This window comes from Lygodium microphyllum, chromosome 23 (assembly GCF_053477565.2).
Source record: "Lygodium microphyllum isolate KBCC chromosome 23, Lygodium_microphyllum_v1.1.10, whole genome shotgun sequence".
Taxonomy (NCBI): domain Eukaryota; kingdom Viridiplantae; phylum Streptophyta; class Polypodiopsida; order Schizaeales; family Lygodiaceae; genus Lygodium; species Lygodium microphyllum.
This window is the reverse complement of record NC_141157.1, coordinates 43,093,228-43,107,133: the sequence shown is the minus strand read 5'-3', so window position 1 is coordinate 43,107,133 and position 13,906 is coordinate 43,093,228.

The following is a 13,906-nucleotide window of genomic DNA, read 5'->3' as shown; positions in this document are numbered from 1 at the left end:
TGGTCTGACAAGATAGGATAGTATCTTGTTACTATTGGCTTTCAGATTTCCAAGGCAGATTTCTCACTTTATGTGAGAAAAACAGAGAAAGGTATTATGCTGCTTGTCATTTATGTTGATGATTTGATAATGACAGGTGACAGTGATGAAGATATCCTTCATGTGAAAATGCTATTGAAGCAAAAGTTTGAGATGAAGGATTTGGGAGAGCTGCGTTATTTCTTGGGCATTGAGGTGATTAGATCACCAAGTGGGATACAGCTCTTGCAGAGGTAGTATGGATTGGACATGCTGTCCAAATATGGATGACAGGCTGTAAGCCTATTTCAGTTCCTTTGGAGCAGAATGTGAAGCTGAGCCCAGATGCAGGTGAGCTTCTGGAAGACCCTACTATGTACAGACGCATAGTAGGAAGTTTGATTTATATGACTATTACTAGGCCAAATTTGAGCTATGATGTTGGATTGGTAAGTTAGTTTATACAGGCTCCAAGGAAATCACATTTGGATGTGGCTAGACGCATACTCAGGTATGTGAAGTCCACATTGCAATATGGACTATTTTATGAGACTGGGGTTTAGATACAGTTACATGGATACACTAATGCTGATTGGACTGGTAGTATTTCTGATAGACGATCTACCAGTGGATATGTGTTCTCTTTTGGGAGTGCTGCAGTCACCTGGAGCAGCAAGAAACAGCCTACAGTTGCCTTGTCGAGCATAGAGGCTGAGTACAGGGGTGCAGTAATGGTTGCATGTGAGGTAACTTGGTTGCATAAGCTACTTTATGATATGCATCAGCCTACAGATGGGCCAGTTGTCATTTATTGTGACAACATGAGTAGTATACACTTGGCAAATAACCCAGTCTATCATGCTAGAACAAAGCACATTGAGGTGCATTATCACTATGTGCGGGAGAGGGTTTTACTAGGTCTTATTGATCTAGTTTATGTCAGCACAGAGGATCAGGTAGCTGACATATTCACGAAGGCATTGGGCACAGAGAAGCTGCGTAGGTTCAGAGACTTGCTTGGTGTGCAGGAATTGGGATTGAGCTCGAGGGGGAGTGTTGAGAGATCGAGCTCCACTCATGATATGCCAGGGTGACCATTGTGCATTTATGTCACCGACTTGTCAGTTGCAGATGCGGTTGGTACACCGCCCATGAATAATAGCTAGATGATAGCTATCCTTATCTACTCTAGTTCGTGGCTTAGTTAGTATGCCACTTTAGTTATTTGAATTTGATTTGAGACCCATATATAGGGTTCTTCTATTTCTTTGTATGAGAGTTTTTTTTGGCTTACACAACTAAGAAGAGGAAAACTGTTTTCAACCTCCACCTTTGTGTGTATTCTCCCATTGTGCAAGCAAGAAAGCTACAAGTGAGACTCCTTCCTTCTCTCCCACAATCTTGACACAGAGGTCCTACCCACATTCACAGAATGATTAGGATTAGCTAAACGCCCATGCAAGAATGATCTAGGGTCCTCACCCTAAGGACCAATTGGCCTAATACTAGACTTTCACAAGGAAATTAGAAACCCTAGGGCTAAGCGTTATTGGCCTGGCAAGGTTAGGGTTGGGTTGGGTCAAGAGGATTCCCAAACCCTACATTTAACCAAAGGTATTCTTGACCCTAGAATACCGTGTGATGGGAGAAATAATCCCACAAGTCAGATGCAACACTTGTCTTGTGCAACAAGTTGCAACCTCGCATGATTTTGTGACTAAACCATGAAATAGTATTGCCACTCCTTAAAACAAGGTTGGCAAGTTCTAAGTATAAGTCTAATTTGCAAGAGAATGAGTAGTCATCCTGCTATATCACCCTTCCTTAGGCTGATTTGCCAAGTTAGGGTAATTATGAATTGCCTAGTAAGAATTTGACCAATCAAGTTAGGACAACGGGGTTGTCTAGGATTTATTGACCTTAATATAAGGAGCCTAAGGTGGTTGTCAATTTGGGTTAACAGCGTATAAACCCTAACCCAAGGAAAGAGGGTAAACAAGCAACTTAGCTTACGAAACCCTTGGGATCCTGCCAAGTCAAAATTGATCCCAAATTGAATGTTGGATGCATTCGGAGAGAAGGATTCACACCTTAGCAGTTGGCCAAACAAAATGACCATTGGATTGATTATGTTTGTACAGTTAGGAGCACTGTTTGTACTTCTTTGCTCAATGAACTAAAGCTGGAAAAATAATTAATGCTTTAGGATGAAGGCCTGGAGGTAGAGGCAGCATAAGTTACTCCCGAATGTCTGCCTGACCCTATCCAAGGGGATTGTTAGCTATGCCAGGTACATGGACCAAACCCACCGCAAGAGGTCTCTCCGTGGGTGCTACTTGGAGCAGGAGGATGCTTGGGTGCCAGGTGGACTCTAGCCATAAATCCCTTGTCTCAGTGTCCTGCACAAGAGGCTGACATTACTTGAGATTGGATCTCAAGGCCCATATACTAGTGTATGGGTGGAAACTTGGAATAGCGATCCTTGAGGATTGCTGGAATTGCCTTCGGGCGGATTATGGAATTGCCTTCAGGCGGATTATGGATTAGCCTTTGGGTTGGATTATATGATGTATTCCAAAGACTGGTAATTAAGATCAATTGTTGAAAAGGAACTTGTTTGACATTGTTTTTCTATGTCAGTGCTTAAGTTACATGAAGGAACCAGTGATTAATTGGCTAATTAAGGAAGCTATTTTTGCTTGTCAAACTAAATGCGACAGGTAATTAGACAACTAAAGCAACCCTGAGGAAAGTGTGATGGATGTGACCATGGGTCCGTTCTATGGAAGGGTGGTCCTGGTTGGCCGGGGACTTTTCTCAAAGGATTTGACAACAAGGTAAACAATGACCTAGAATCTATAGAGCTAGAGTCCTGATTTATACTGTTTTAGGGGAATGGAATGGGACTATGCCTTATGGGAGAGAGGTCGAGCTTCGCATCCCTCTCATTTCCCATTCTCCTTGAACCAAGTGTAGTATAAATCCACTTCGGCCCTGATGTTTCTACGTAAGGTAGTTCGTCTGGGGCTCGATGCTAGTTATCTCCAAGGAACTTGACCATTAGGGAAAACCTGATTCAAGTCGATCCTAAGTGGGAATAGCCGAAATGCTTCAGCTTCGTGGCAGACTCGGGAAGACCTAGATCGCAAACGCCGTGACATTCTGTGGGAGTGCCAGGCGGCGCTTTCTGGACTCTCTTCCCAATGGGCTGCTAAGACATGTCCTACGAGTGAAGAGGTGGACACGTTACAAACCCTGTGACATTCCTTGTGAGTGCCAGGCGGCACTTTCTAGACTCTCTTCCTGATGGCCTACTAAGACGTGTCCTACAAGTGGACAGGGGGACACGTTACAATCCATTAGAGAGTAGGTCGAGTAGATTGAGCTCACACCTTTGGATATATATCGTCATACTAAAGACCACAAATCAAGAGAGGCAAGATATACACCTTAAGTAGATTATGACAATGTATATCCATATCCAAGATACAATAGGAACTATCTTGTCTTTAGGGACTTGATGCTGGGCTTGAGCATAGAGCCAATATTTCCTCTAAAGAGAGCTCCAATATAGAGTAGGAACCATGTTGCTCTCTATCTAATGCATGTGCATAGGCCAATAACTACTTCCAAGAAGAGCTCTCAAAACTATCTTGGCCTCACTAATTGGCTTGAGCACAAGACCACAACGTTTGGTGGATCATGTAGTATGGATAAGGACAAAGCACACCCATTCCTAAGCTATCCTGACCTTGGTGATAGGCTTGAGTACAATGCCAAGATCTAGTCCCAATGATATATTCAATAAAGAGTAGCTCTAGAGCAGATTGAAATCACATCTCTAAGTTATATCCTATCCTAAAGACCACAAATAAAAAGTGGAAAGAGATACACCTCATGTAGATGATGACAATGTGGATCCATATCTAAGATACAATAGGAATTGTCTTGTATTTAGGGACTTAATGCCCACCTTGACTGTAGGGCCAAGCTATTCTCTAAAGAGAGCTTCAAGAAACATCAAGAACTAACTTGCCCTCATGGCCAAGCTTGAGTGTAGGGTCAAGCTGTGGTGGATCATGTCCTATAGAGAATGACCACAGACTCCCATGTATAATCTCTCTTGACCTTGGGGCTAGGATTGGGCAAAGGTCCAAGCTCTACTCCCAGGGAGAAATCCCACAAAGAGTATCTCTAGAGAACATTAACCTTACATCTCTTTATATCCCCATACTAAAGACCACAAATCAAGAGTGGAAGAAGATGCACCTCAAGTAGATGATGACAATGTTGATCCATATCTAAGTTACAGTAGGATTATACTTTCCTTCTAGACCTTGATGCCCAACTTGAGCATAGGGCCAAGGTTTGATCCAAAGAGAGCTTCAAGATAGAGTAGGAAATAGATTGCTCTCTATGAATGGCTTGAGCATAGGGCCAAGCTCTACTTCCAAAGATAACTCCAAGATAGACTAGGAACTATGTTTCCCTCATTGCCAAGCCTAAGCACAAGGTAAAGCTTTGGTGGATAATGTACTATAGATGATGACCAAGGACTCCCATTTCTAAGCTATCTTGACCTTCCTATTAGGTTGAGTGTAGGGCTAAGCTCTACTCCCATGGAGATATTCACTAGAGAGTAGGTCTAGGCTACATTGAGCTCACACCTCTTGAATTTATATCCTCACAATAAAGTCCACAAATCAAGAGTGGCAAGATATACACCTTAAGTAGATGATGACGATATGTATCCATATCCAAGATACAATAGGAAATGTCTTGTCTTTAGATACTTGATGTTGGGCTTGAGCATAGAGCAAAGATCTCCTTTAAAGAGAGCTCCAAGATATGGTAGGATTTGTGTTGCCCTCTATCCAAGGCTTTGAGCATAGGCCAACCATTGCTTCCAAGGAGATATTTGGGAACTATCTTGCCCTCATTACTAAGCACATCCATTCCTAAGCTATCCTAACCTTGGTGATATGCTTGAGCACAACACCAAGCTCTACTCCCAATGAGATATCGAACAAAGAATAGCTCTATGGTAGATTGAAATCACATCTCTTGAAATTGTATCCTTATCCTAAAGATCACAAATAAATAGTGAAAGAGATAAACCTCAAGTAGATGATGACAATGTGGATCCATATCCAATATATAATAGGAATTGTCCTATCTTTAGGGACTTGATGTTGGGCTTGAAAGTACGTCAAAGCTCTATTTCAAAGAGGGCTTCAAAACTTATCAAGAACTATCTTGCCCTCACTACAAGGCTTGAGTGCATGGCAAAGCTCAAGTGGATCATGTCACATAGATGATGACCAAGGACGCCCATTGGTAAGCTATCTTGACCTTGGTGCTAGGCTTGAGCACATGTCCAAGCACTACTCCCAATGAGATATCCAACATAGAGTAGCTCTCGAGTAGACTGAGATCACATCTCTTGAATTTAAATCCTCATACTAAAGGCAAAAAATCTACAGTGGCAATAGATAGACCTCAAGTATATGATGACAATGTGGATCCATATACAAGATAAAGTAGGAACCCTCTTATCTTTAGGGACTTGATGCCATGCTTGAGTGTAAGTCCTTGAATGTAGGTCCAAGCTCTGCTCCAAAGGGAGCTCCAAGGTAGGGTAGGAATTATGTTGCCCTCTATGAGAGACTTAAGCAAAGGGCCAACCTGTGCTTCCAAAGAGAGCTCTAGGATATAGGAGGAACTTTCTTTCTCTCATAGCTAGAGGATTGAACACATGGCCTAGATGATGTACTATAGATGATGACCAAGGACTCCCATCTCTAAGATACCTTGAACTTGGTGTTAGGCTAAGTGCAACACCAAGCTCTATTTTTAACAAGATATCCAACACAAAAAATCTCTAGAGTACATTGGGATCACATCTCTTGAATTTATATACTCATATGAAAGACCAAAAATCAAGAGTGCCAAGAGATACACCACAAGTAGATGATGACAAAGTGGAGCGATATCCAAGATACAATAGGAACTTTCTTGTCTTCTAGGCCTTCATGCTGCACTTGAGCATAGGTGCAAGTTCTATTCCAAAGCCAGCTCAAAGATAGGGTAGGAGTTGTGTTTTTTGCTATGTGAGTCTTGAGCATAGGGCCAAGATATAACTCAAAAGAGAGCTCTAAGATAGAGCTAAAATTGCCCTTACTACCACACGTGAGTGTAGAGCCAAGCTCTGGTGGATCATGTACTATAGGTGATTATCATAGACTCCCCATGTTTAAGCTATATTAACCTTGGTGCTAGGCTTCAGCATAGAGCCAAGCTCTACTCCTAGGGAGATATGCCACATAGAGTAGCTCTAGAGAACATTGAACTCACATATGTTGAAATTTTATCCCCATACTGACGACCACAAATCAAAAGTGGAAGAAGATACACCTCATGTAGATGATGATAATGTGTATCCATATCCAAGATATAGTAGGATTATAGTTATCTTCTAGACCTTGATGCTAGGCTTTAGTGTAGGGCCAAGCTTTGCTCCAAAGACAGCTACAAAATAGAGTAGGGACTCTGTTTTCCTCTATGAGAGGCTTGAGCACAGGTCCAAGCTCCACTTCTAAAGAGAGCTCCAAGATAGACTGGGAACTATCTTGCCTTCACTACTAGGCCTGATGAGCACAAGGCCAAGCTCTACTTGATCATGTACTATAGATGATGAAAAATGATTCCCATCTCTAAGCTATATCAACCATGATGCTAGGTTTCAAGCTCTACTCCCAAGGAGATATCCAATAGAGAGTGGGTCTAGAGTACATTGAACTCACACCTCTTGAATTTATATCCTCATACTAAAGACCAAAAATCAAGAGTGGTAAGATATATACCTCAAGTAGGTGAGGATGATGTGGATCCATATTCAAGATACAATAGAAAGTGTATTGCCTCTAGGGATTTGATGTTGGGCTTGACTATAGGACCAAGCTCTCCTCCAAAGAGAGCTTCAAGTCATGATAGGAATTGTATTGCCCTCTATTCAAGGCTTTAGTATAGGCCAACCGGTGCTTTCAAGGAGATTTCCACCATAGAGTGGGAATTATCTTGCCCTCATTGATGCTAGATTTGAGCAAAAGACCAACATTTCATGGATCATGTACTATAGAGGATGATCGAGGACACCAATCCCCAAGCTATCTTGACCTTGGTGATAGGCTTGATTGCAAGCCCAAGCTCTACTCCCCAAGTGACATATCCAACATACAGTATCCCTAGATTAGATTGAAATCACATGTCTTGAAGTTATATCCTTATCTTAGATACTACAAATAAATTGTGGGAAGAGATACACCTCAAGCAGATGGTACCAATGTGGATCCATATCCAATGTACAATAGGAACTCTCTTGTCTTTAGGCATATGATGACGGGCTTGAGTGTAGGGCCAATCTTTGCTCTAAAGAGAGCACCAAGTTAGGGTAAGAAATGTATTTCCCTCTATGTGAGGCTTGAGCATAGGGCCAAGCTTTGCTTCCACAAAGAGCTCAAGGATATAGGGGGAACTATGTTGCCCTTACTCCAGAGGTTTGAGTGTAGGGCCAAAGGTATGGTGGGTCATGTAATGTAGATGATGACCAAGGAAACCCATACCTAGGCTATCTTGTCCTTGGTGCTAGGCTTGAGAAAAAGGCCAAACACTACTCCTGAGGAGATATCCAACATAGAGTAGATCTAGAGTTGATTGAAATCGCATCTCTTGAACTTATATCCTCATATTAAAGACCACAAATCCAAAGCGGCAAGAGATAGATCCAAAGTAGATGATGACAATGTGGATCCATATTAAAGATACAATAGGAACTATCTTGTCCTTAGGGACTTGATGCTAGGCTTGAGCATAGGGCAAAGCTTTGCTTCAAAGGGAGCTCCAAGATAGGGTAAGAACTGTGTTACCCTCTATGCGAGACTTGAGCAAAGGGCCAAACTCTACTTACAAAGAGAGCTCCAAGATAGGCTAGGAACTATCTTGCCCTCATTGCCACATGCTTGAGCACATGGGAAAGCTCTAATGGATCATGTATTGTGGATGATGACCAAGGACTCCCATTTCTGAGCTATCCAAACCTTGGTGCTAGGCTTGAGCACTAGGCCAAAGCACTATTTCCAAGGAGATATCCAATAGAGAGTAGGTCTAGAGTACATTGATCTCCCATACCTTGAATTTATATCCTCATATTAGAGTAGATGATTACAATGTGGATCCATATCCAAGATACATGAAGAACTATCTTGTCTTTAGGGACTTGATACTAGGCTTGATCATAGGGAAAAGCTCTACTCCAAAAAGAGATCCAAGATAGGGTAGGGAATGTATTGCCCTCTATGCGAGGCTTGAACATAGGACCAAGCTTTTTTCTAAAGAGAGCTCCAAGATAGAGCAAGAACTATCTTGCCCTCATTGCCAAGCTTGAGTGCAAGACCAAGCTCTGCTGCTGCGGATCATGTAGGTAGATGATGACCAAGGACTCCCACTGCTAAGCTCTCTCGACCTTGGTTTTAGGCTTGAGCACAAGGCCGAGCACTACTCCCAAGGAGATATCAATGCAGAGGAGGAGATTGAAATCACATCTCTTGAACTTATATCCTTATACTAAAGACCAAAAACCTGGGGTGGCAAGAGATAGACTTAATGTAGATGATGACAATGTGGATCCATATCCAAGATATAGTAGGAACTGTCTTCTCTTTAGGGACTTGATGTTGTCCGGATTGAGCATAGGGACAAGCTTTGATCTAAAGGGAGAAACATGGTAAGGTAGGAGCTCTGCTGCACTCTATGTGAGACTTAAGCAAAGGGCCAAGCTTGCTTCCAAAGAGAGCTCTAGCATAGAGCAAGAACTATCTTGCCTCACTGCTAAAGGCTTGAGCATAGGGCCAAGCTCTAGTGGATCATTTACTATGGATGATGACCAAGGACTCCCATCTCTAAGCTATCTTGAACTTGATGCCGGGCTGAGTGTAATGCCAAGCTCTACTACCAAGGACATATCCAACACAAATTAGTTCTATATACAATGAAATCACATCTCTTGAATTTATATCCTCATACTAGAAACCACAAATCAAGCGTGGCAGGAGATACATGGCCAGTAGATGATGAAAAAGTGGAGCAATATCCAAGATACAATAGGAACTCTCTTGTCTTTGGGGACTTGATTTTGTGCTTGAGCATAGGGCCCACTAGCTCTACTCCAAAGAGAGCTACAAAATAGAGTAGGAAAATGTATTTCCCTTTGTGCAAGGCTTACGGCCAAGCTTTTCTTCCAAAGAGAGCTCCAAGATAGGGCAAGAACTATATTTTCCTAACTACCAATCTTGATTGGAGTACCAAGCTTTGCTGGATCATGTAGTGTGGATGATGACCATAGACTCGCATCTCTAAGCTATCTTGAACTTAATGCTAGGGTTACATGGCCAAGCATTATTCTCAAGGAGATATCCAATAGAGAGTAGGTCTAGAGTACATTAAGCTCACACCTCTTAAATTTATATCCTAATACTAAAAACCATAGATTAAGCGTGGTAAGAGATACACCTCAAGTAGATGGTGACAACGTGGATCCATATCGAACATACGATTGTTACTCTCTTGTCTTTAGGCACTTGATGTTAGGCTTGAGTATAGGTCCATGAGTATAGGTCCAAGCTCTAATCCAAAGAGAGCTCCAAGATAGGGTAGTAAATGCATTACCCTCTATGTGAGGCCTGAGCATAGGGCTAAACTTTTCTTCTAAAGACACCTCCAAGATAGAGTGGGAACTATCTTACCCTCATTTCCAAGCTTGAGTGTAGGGCCAAGCTTTGGTGGATCATGTAGTATAGATGATGACTAAGGACACACATCCTTCAACTATCCTACCCTTGTTGCTAGGCTTGAGAGCAGAAAGCTAGGCGCTACTCCCAAGCAGATATCCAATAGAGAGTAGCTTTAGAGTAGATTGAAATCACATCTCTTGAAGTTATATCCTCATATTAAAGACCACAAATCCAAAGTGGCAGGAGATAGACTTGAAGTAGATAATGACAATGTGGATCCATATCCAAGGTATAGTAGGAACTATCTTGGCTTTAGGTACTTGATGTCAACCTTGACTGTAGGGCCAAGATCTTCTCTAAAAAGAGCTTCAAGATAGGGTAAGAACTATGTTACCCTCTATGCAAGTCTTGAGCAAAGGGCCAAGCTTTGATTCCAAAGAGAGCTTCAAGATAAAGCGGTAACTATCTTGCCCTTAGTGCCAAAGGCTTGAGCATAGGGCGAAGTTCCGATTCCAAAGAGAGCTCCAAGATAGACCACGAACTATCTTGCCCTTAGTGCCAAAGGCTTGAGCATAGAGCTAAGATCTTTTGGATCATGTACTATAGATGATGACCAAGGACTCCCATCTCTTAACTATCTTGAACTTGGTTTTGGGCTGAGTGTAGCACCAAGCTCTACTCCCAATGAGATATCCAGCACAAAGTAGCTCTAGAGTACAATGAAATTGCATCTCTTGAATTTATATCCTCGTACTAAAAACCACAAATCAAGAGTTGCAATAGGTATACCGCAAGTAGATGATGAAAGAGTGGAGAAATATCTAAGTTATAGTAGGATCTGCCTCATCTTTGAGGATGTGATGCTATGCTTGAGTGTAGGGCCAAGTTCTACTCAAAATATAGCTTGAAGATAGGGTAGGAATTGTGTTTCCCTCTATGTGAGGCTTGAGCATAGGGCCAAGCTGTGCTTCCAAACAAAGGTCTAAGATAGAGCGAGAACGATTTCTCCCTCACTGCCACACTTGAGTGTAGGGTAGTGGTCTAGTTGATCATGTACTATAGATGATGACCACAGACTCCCATGTCTAAGCTATTTTGACCTTGGTGCTAAGCTTAAATATAGGGCCAAAATCTACTCCTAGGGAGATATGCCACATAGACTTTCTCTAGAGAACATTCAACTCACATCTCTTGAAATTATATCCCCATAATATATACCAGAAATTAAGAGTGGAAGAGGATACAGCTCAAGTAGATGATCTCAATGTGCATCCATATCCAAGATACAATAGGATTATACTTCACTTTTGGGCCTTGATGTTGGGCTTGAACATAGGGCCAAAAGCTCTACTGGCAAGAGAGCTCCAAGATTTTCCCTCTACGAGAGGCTTGAGTACACGGCCAAGCTCTACTTCCAAATAGAGCTCCAAGATAGACTAGAAACTATCTTGCCCTTTTGTTGCTAGGCCTTGAGCATAAGGCCAAGCTCTGGTGGATCATGTACTATAGATGGTAACCAAGGACTCCCATCTTTAAGCTATCTTGAACTTGGCGCTAGGCTGAGCACAACACCAAGCTCTACTTCCAAGGAGATATTAAACACAAAGTAGCTCCAGGGTATACTAAAATCATCTCTCTTGAATCTATATCCTTATACTAAAAATCCACAAATAAAGAGTGGCAAGAGATAGATTGCAAGTAGATGATGAGAGAGTGGAGTGATATCAAAGATATAGTAGGAATAGATTGCAAGTAGATGATGAGAGAGTGGAGTGATATCAAAGATATGCCGTGCTTGGGCATAGAGCCAAGTTTTGGTCCAAAGACAGTTGGACAATAGGGTAGGAGTTGTGTTGCCATCTATGAGAGGCTTGAGCACACGGAAAAGATCTACTTTTGAATAGAGCTCTAAGATAGAGCGGGGAATATTTTTCCCTCACATTGACATGCTTAACTCTAGGACTAGCTCTGATGAATCACGTACTATAGGTGATAAGCAAAGAATCCCATGTCTAAGCTATCTTGACCTTGGTGCTAGACTTGAGAAGAGGGCCAAGCTCTACTCCCAAGAAGATATCCCACATAGAGTATCTCTAAAGAACATTGAACTCACATCTCTTCAATTTATATCCCCATAATAAAGACCATAAATCTATAGTGGAAAAAGATACACCTTGAGCAAATGATAACAATGTGGATCCATATCCAAGATACAATAGGATTATACTTGCCTTCTGGGCCTTGATTGTAAGCTTGAGTGTAGGGCCAAGATCTCATCCAAAGAGAGCTCCAAGATATAGTAGAAAATATGTTGCCCTCTATGTGATGCATGAGCAGAGAGCTAAGCTCTACTTCCAAAGAGAGCTTCAAGGAAGACTAGGAACTATCTTGCCCTTGCACCTAAGCACAAGGATAATATTTGGTTGGTCATCTACTATAGATGATGACCAAGGACTCCCATCTCTAAGCTATCTTGACCTTGGTTCTTGGTCGAGCATAGGGCCAAGCTCTACTCCCAAGGAGATATCCAAAAGAGGGTAGGTCTAGAGTACATTGAGCTCACACCTTTTGAAATTATGCTCATACTAAAAACCAAAAATCCAAGGTGACTAGCAAGATATACACATCAAGTAGATAATGCAAATGTGGATCAATATCCAAGATAGAATAGGAACGGTCTTTTCTTTAGGGACTTGAAACCTTGGGGGTTCACTATATATATATATATCCTCTATATAACATGCGTTCATGGCCTATTTATAAATATCCTAATCTCTGAAATTTTCTTGAATAAAACACAACCCTTTTCTACTATTCAATTTGTAAGTAACCCCTTTATATCACACCCCTCTATATGTAAAAACTGTATAAAAATGGTGTTTTAAAAACCCCTTATTTTGAACTCACATTATATATACATATATTTAAGAGTGACTCCCTAAGCTTGATATCGAGCTTGAGCATAGAGCCAAGATCTCCTCTAAAGAGAGCTCTAAGATAGGGTAGAAACTATCTTACTCTCTATCAGAGGCTTTGAGCATAGACCAACTTGCTTCCAAAGACAGTTTTAGGAACTATCTAGCCCTCACTACTTGATCGGCTTGTCCACAATAACAAGGTTTGGAGGATCATGTACTATAGATGATGACCAAGCACACTTGTTCCTAAACTATCGTGGCCTTGGTGATAGGCTTGAGAATATCACAAAGCTCTACTCCTTGTGAGATATCCAACAAAGAGTAGCTCGAGAGTAGATTGAAACCACATCTCTTGAAGTTATATCCTTATCCTAAAGACAAGAATTAAACAATGGAAAGAGATACACCTCAAGTAGATGATGAAAATGTGGATCCATATCCAAGATACAATAGGAATTGTCTTGTCTTTAAGGACTTGATGTTGGGCTTAAGCATAGGGCCAAGCTTTGTTCCAAAGAGAGCTCCAAGATAAATCGAGAACTATCTTGCCATCATTGCCAACCATGAGTGCATGGCCAAGCTCTAGTGGATCATGCAGGGTAGATGATGATCAATGACATTGATCCCTAAGCTATCTTGACCTTGGTGCTAGGCTTGAGCATAGGGCCAAGAACTACTCCCAACAAGATATCCAATATATAGTAGTAGCTTTAGAGTATATTGAGATCACATCTCTTGAATTCAAATCCTCTAAAGACCACAAATCTAGAGTGACAAGAGATAGACCTCAAGGGATGATGATAATGTGGATCCATATCCAAGATATACAATAGGAACTATCTTGTCTTTAGGGACTTAATTTTGGGCTTTAGTGTAGAGACAACTAAAGGGAGATTCAAGATAGGATAGAAACTATGTTGCTCTCTATGCAAGACTTGAGCAAAGGGCCAAGCTCTGCTTTCAAAGAGAGCTCCATGATAGAGTAGGAACTATCTTGCCCTCATAGCTAGAGGATTGAGCATAGGGCCAGGATCATTTACTATAGATGATGACCAAAGACTCCCATCTCTAAGATGTCTTAAACTTAGTGCTAGGTTGAGTGTAGCACCAAGCTCTACTCCCAACAAGGTAGCTCTAGAGTACATTAAAATCACATCTCTTCAATTTATATCCTCATACTAA